The sequence below is a fragment of the Tursiops truncatus genome, chromosome 14 (assembly GCF_011762595.2).
Source record: "Tursiops truncatus isolate mTurTru1 chromosome 14, mTurTru1.mat.Y, whole genome shotgun sequence".
Lineage (NCBI taxonomy): Eukaryota > Metazoa > Chordata > Mammalia > Artiodactyla > Delphinidae > Tursiops > Tursiops truncatus.
The window spans coordinates 53,687,433-53,693,432 of record NC_047047.1 but is presented as its reverse complement, the minus strand read 5'-3'; the positions used below and the strand labels follow the sequence as shown (position 1 = coordinate 53,693,432).

The 6,000-nt window shown below is 44.6% G+C and overlaps 1 protein-coding gene across 1 annotated transcript in view; it reads left to right on the top strand.

The window, feature by feature from the left end:
• The first annotated feature begins 3,184 nt into the window (after window positions 1-3,184).
• Window positions 3,185-6,000, top strand: part of PLEKHH2 (pleckstrin homology, MyTH4 and FERM domain containing H2) — a 127,397-nt gene continuing 124,581 nt past the window's right edge. The window contains exon 1 of the mRNA XM_073791397.1: window positions 3,185-3,243. The gene's annotated coding sequence lies outside the window, so the exon portion shown is untranslated. The remainder of the gene's footprint in view (window positions 3,244-6,000) is intronic.

Genomic DNA, 6,000 nt, shown 5'->3' with positions numbered 1-6,000 from the left:
TAGTTGATTTACAATATTGTGTTAGTTTCAAAAGTAAAGCAAAGTGATTGATTCAGTTATATATATTCTTTTCCATTATAGGTTATTACAAGATATTGAATATAGTTCCCTGTGCTATACAGTAAGTCCTTGTTGTTTATTTTATATATAGTGGTGTGCATCTGTTAATCCCACACTCCTAATTTATCCCTCCCCCCCTTCCCCTTTGGTAACCATAAGTTTGTTTTTTCTGTCTGTGAGTCTGTTTCTGTTTTGTAAATAAGTTCATTTGTATTATTTTTTAGATTCCACATATAAGTGATATCATATAATATTTGTCTTAGTCTGACTTACTTCGCTTGGTTTGATATTCTCTAGGTCCATCCATGTTGCTGCAAATGGCAATATTTCATTTTTCATGGCTGAGTAATATGTTCCATTATGTGTGTATCCTGAGTAATATTCTATTCCCCGTACACACACATACACCATGTCTTCTTTATCCATTCATCTGTCGATAGACACTTAGGTTGCTTTCATGTCTTGGCTATTGTAAATAGTGCTGCTACAAACATTGAGGGATATATGCCCACGAGTGGGAATTCTGGATCATATGGTAGCTCTATTTTTAGGTTTTTAAGGAACCTCTATAGTGGCTGCACCAGTTTATTATTTGCACCCTTTTTTTTTTTTTTTTTTTTTTTTTTGCGGTATGTGGGCCTCTCACTGTTGTGGCCTCTCCCATTGCGGAGCACAGGCTCCGGACGTGCAGTATTTCAGTACCCCCAAATACTCTTTTTCAACTGCTCTACTTGTCATGAAAGGTACTTAAATGGATTTAAAAGATGACTAGGAGGCCCAATGGACAGAACTCAGTGACTAATTGAGTATAGTAATAAGTGAAAGACAGGAATCGGGGATGATTTCTAGGATTTTGTTTGGAGTGAAGACACTCCTAGTGGTCCTAGGCCTCTGGCAGGACTGAGTCGAGATCCAGCAGAGTAGCTGCTTGGAGCATTTTGGGGTGTGAGTAAACATAGTTAACACTCTTGCCCCTTTCAGGAAAAACCCAATTCACTTCCATAGGCACTTTTGTTAGAAAGACTACAAAAAGGGCCATTCAACTTTATTTTAAATATCACACAAAAATAGTATCTTCTTTCAACTGAATGCTCCACCCTAGTGTCTCATGGTACCATCTCTCCAGCAGCACACTAATTTCAGAGCTTACAGCCTACTTTTCCTGGGGTTACTTTGTCAGAGCTTCTGCCTACTTTGGGCAGAATTGGCTTAGAACTGGGTGAGGCTCTGCCTGCCTGAGAGAGGAGGGACTTGAGCCAGGAGGGACCAGGGAAGGTTAGCTCTGGCAGATGGTAACAATAAAGGCCAATGTTAATGGGGCACTCACCATGAGTCACACCTCTTCTCAGCCCTTCACAGAGGTCAGCTCACTTAATCCTCACACAAATGTATGAGCTAATTACTGTCTCCATTTTGCAAATGAGAAAACTGATTTTTCTAGAGGTTAAGAGAAAGGATTTGAGTCAGAGACCCAAGTGTGAAGCTTTACCACTGACTAGTAAACTAAGCTCTTTCAGCCTCAGTTTTCTCATCTTTTAAAAATGGCTGTAATAATAGCTACTTTGCTACATTTTTGTGAGAATTAAATGAGATAGCACATGGTAAGTGCCTATCAGGGTTTCTGGAACAGAATACATGCACAATAAATGGTCTATTATTTTTCCCATTCATACTTGACTCTCAACCACAAGCCTTCTTGGGCTCACTGCCCCTCACTTAATTTTCAGTACTTCCTATGATAGGCTGAATAAAGGCTCCCCAAATATGCCCATGTGGTAATCCTCGGACCTGTGAATGTGTTGTCTTACATGGTAAAAGGGACTTTGCAGGTGTGATTAAACACATTTTGAGATGAGATTATCCTGTATTATCCAGGTGAGCCCAGTCACAAGGGTCTTCATGAGAGGGAGGAGGATTGAAGTCAGAAAAAGATATGATAACAGAAGCAGGGTTTAGCATGATCTGTTCTGAAGATGGAGGAAAGAGCCACGAGCCAAGGAATGCAGGCAGCCTCTAGAAACTGGAAAAGACAGGAACACAGCCCTGCTGACACCTTGATTTTTAACTCCATAAGACCCATTTCAGGCTTCTGACGTCCAGAACTATAAAAAAATTTTTAAGTGTGTATTGTTTTAAGCTACCAAGTGTGTAGTGTTTGTTACAGCAACAATAAGAAACTAATACACTCCCTAACTGAAAAAGAAGAGTGTGGACACCAAGCTGCACACCTGCATTGACCTCAGTGTCAAAGCCAGACCAGCTCCAGGGTATTCACCTGGCAGGCTGCCCTCAGCCCCTTAGCTCAGACAGCCTTAGCGCTGGTGAAACTAAACCCTGTGTAGCTGGGATTTTTGTGTGGTGCTTTTTTTCTATTCTTTTTTTAATTTAAAGAATAGAAATTAATTTTTTTTTTTCATTACGCGGGCCTCTCACTGTTGTGGCCTCTCCCGTTGCGAAGCACAGGCTCCAGACGCACAGGCTCAGCGGCCATGGCTCACGGGCGCAGCCACTCCACGGCATGTGGGATCTTCCCGGACCGGGGCACGAACCCGTGTCCCCTGCATCGGCAGGCAGACTCTCAACCACTGCGCCACCAGGGAAGCCCTAAAGAGTAGATTTTGAGGAGAGAAAAAACATGGGGCAGAGAAGTATGGAATAGAAAACGAATACAAATGCAAGCTGTTTTGCTAGTTGCTTTTTTTTTTTTTTTTTTTTTTTTTTTTTTTTTTGCGGTACGCGGGCCTCTCACTGTTGCGGCCTCTCCCATTGCGGGACACAGGCTCCGGACGCGCAGGCTCAGCGGCCATGGCTCACGGGCCCAGCCGCTCCGCAGCATGTGGGATCTTCCTGGACCGGGACACAAAGGTGTGTCCCGTGCATTGGCAGGCAGACTCTCAACCACTGCGCCACCAGGGAAGCCCCGCTAGTTGCTTTTTAACCACAACAAACTAGTACCGACAGCACCAGTACAAAAGATCGCAGTAAAGGTTCAAAGATCAAGGTGTTCTCTTAGCAAGGCTGAAAGATTCAGTCTCTGGTCTTTGGAATTTAGGCTGCAGTCCCTATTTGTGGGTAGATCCCTGGGTGCCCGGCACAATCCACGTTTTCAGTCGGATTTGAACAGAAGAATGGCCACTTGGCCCAGAGGTAGAAGTGGATGCGGTGTTGGGTATCCTGTGTCACGTGAGTACCGAAGTTCCTCCCCTTCCACGCAGCGCCAGGTGGGGGTGTACTTCTTAGCAGACTCCTTGCGGTTTGGGGCCGCAGTGCCCTCCTCTAGGTCGTACTTCTCCGGGCCCCAGTACCGCACTCCACTGAGTCCTGCGGCATCTCCTCGGCACCGCTGCATTTTTCATCACGGCCTTACGGTCGCAGGTGGTTCCTATAGGGCCAGGTCTGGCAGACAGCTGCGGTCTCCTACGGGAGACCTAGCGGGCACATGTAAGCCTGAACCAAGCTCTCCTGGCTTGGCTGGCGCTAGCCTCTGCCTATGCCTGGACTTTGGTGTGGAAATGGGTAAATTCGGGCAGTGAGGGTCCATCCCATAGCATGTGAAAAATTTGTCCAAACCCAGCTACTTCTTCCTGGTCTGGTAGCCCACACAAGCAAGAAGGGCAGGAGTTGAGGATTCCTGGAAGAAATAAACCATGCACCGCTGCATGCAGGAAACATTTGTGCTGTTCTAGGAAGGGAGCATACCTCAGAGGACGCTACAAGAGGAGGAGTAACTGCCCAGCCCAGGAGTCTGGCTTAGACTAGCCCCTCACCCTAGAAGCCAGGCAAAGTCCCTCCACCTCCTACAGGACGCCATCCTGGCCCCCCATACTCAGAGCTCTCCTGGACTAGGGAGGAACACATATGGTCCCTTCAACCCCAGTCATTTTCATTTGTTCCTTAACCACAGACCTTTAAAGCAGGCAGGGCTGGGATTCTCATTTTACTGATGGAGAAACATATTCAAATGGAACAAATGGCCAATGTGCAGTGGTTCAGATGCTTAGTCCAGGGCTCTTTCCATTATATTTGAAACCCTCCTTTTTATATGCAAGTGAGGCCAAGTGTGTCGGTGACACTTTCCTACAAAATGAAACAATGCCGTAATAACAAGGTCTTGGGGAATTAATGGTACTAAATGGGTAATTTGGGTTTAATGTTAAATCCTGGAGTGGGTGACCCAGGGCCAGAAAGAGTGGCTTTCTGCGTGTCACCTCTGCCATCTGGTGACCAAATGACAATATAACTAAAACAACTGTGTATTGATACTGTCATCATAGAAAAGTCACGCATGACCCAGAAGCTGAGTGAATGATTTGAGTGTGAGCTCTGACTTTTAGGGCCTGAGATGATAAAAATAAAATGTTAAGTCTACAAATAAAGGTCATAGTTTTCCACAATTATTTCTGATCAGGGTGAGGAACCTCATAGTTTACAATGGAAGAACCCCTTCATCCATTTAGTCAATGAATATTTATTAAACATTATCTTAAGTCAGTTCCTAAGGAAGGAGATTCTAGGCAGAGATTTGCATAAAGGAGGGTTACTGGGGAGTACTCTTGAAAACAACTTTTGTAAGGACTTGAGGGAAACAGAACGGTCAGAAGGGTTGAAAGGGGATGAATTTGCTACAGAGGCCTTAGCCAATCCTACTGAGAGCTCTGGCGTTGGCTTGGCAAGGGACAGAGCCTCTGTCCTGCATGAACCAGGTATTGGATCAGGTAATGAGCCATCACAGCTGAGACTAGCCACATCTGAGGGAATGAATGCCTTGGTGGTAAAGTGGAGATCTGGGCAGCACGTCGCAGCATCCACTACAGACCCCCCTACTATGTTGTGTGCACTGTGCCATGGTCTAGTGGTATTATATTGAACAAGACAATATCTCTGCCTTCAGAGGTACCCACAGGTGTATAGTTAAAGAATAAACAAACAAATGTTGTAGAAAATTATCTTGTAACTAGAAAATGTATCCCATAAACTTAACAAAGAAAAATCCTTGCCTTTTATTGATGGCAATAAAAAGTTTGAAAATATTTAGGGTGAAAAGTGAATTCACTCTCTGCTGATATAAAAATTGAAGAAGAAAAAAAAGTCACCCAGGAACAGTTCTAGAGAAACTTGCCTAGTAAATGTAACTGAAGAAGCTGGAGATTACTTTGGCGTTTGTCTGTAATGGACTGTGGATCCCTTCAGCTCTACCCAAGAATAGGCGATGGGGCTTTATTTCTATCCTGGGGCCTTCAAGTGGTCTTAGCTATTGGAAAAGAGGGCTGCCTTTGCAAGTGGGGATGTGCTGGCTACTGATACTGATTCTGCTCTGTCCACTTGGTGCCCCTGACCCAATCCCATTGTCCCAGCCATCCTCTCCCCTACGTCCCCTTTGTCCCTCCCTTTCTCCCACTTGAGGAATTTTTATTTCATCTCAGAGAAAAGCACTTGGACTTGCCTGTTATCCCAGCCTGTTACTTATAGCATGACAATGAACTCTATACCTTGTGCTCTTTAGGGCTTAAAAATTTGAAATACACAAAACTATTTCTCTGCCATGGGTTTCAGAAAAATCACATGGGACTTAAAAAGCCAAAAATTGCCTTCTTTTTCCTCTGGTTGAGCTGTGGTGTCCATTCCCTGAAGCAGGAGGGGTGGAATTGTCCTAGAGGTTTGGGTAGGGCAGAGGACCATAATAGAGGTACCTGTTGACCATTCTAAACTCTCTCTATTCAGAGCTTCAGATGCTGGCCTTCAAATGAACATCTCTATTTGGATGCCCTGCCTCAAACTCCGATCTGTTTTTGCTTTACTTCTAACTAACTAGCTCCTTCCCCCGAATTCTCCATATAACTTGTGCCCTAAACAAGCGAAAACTCTGAGAATCTTTCTTTCCCTTGAACTCCACTCCCTCCCAGCTGACTAATCACCAAGTTCTAGATAGTTGCATATTTG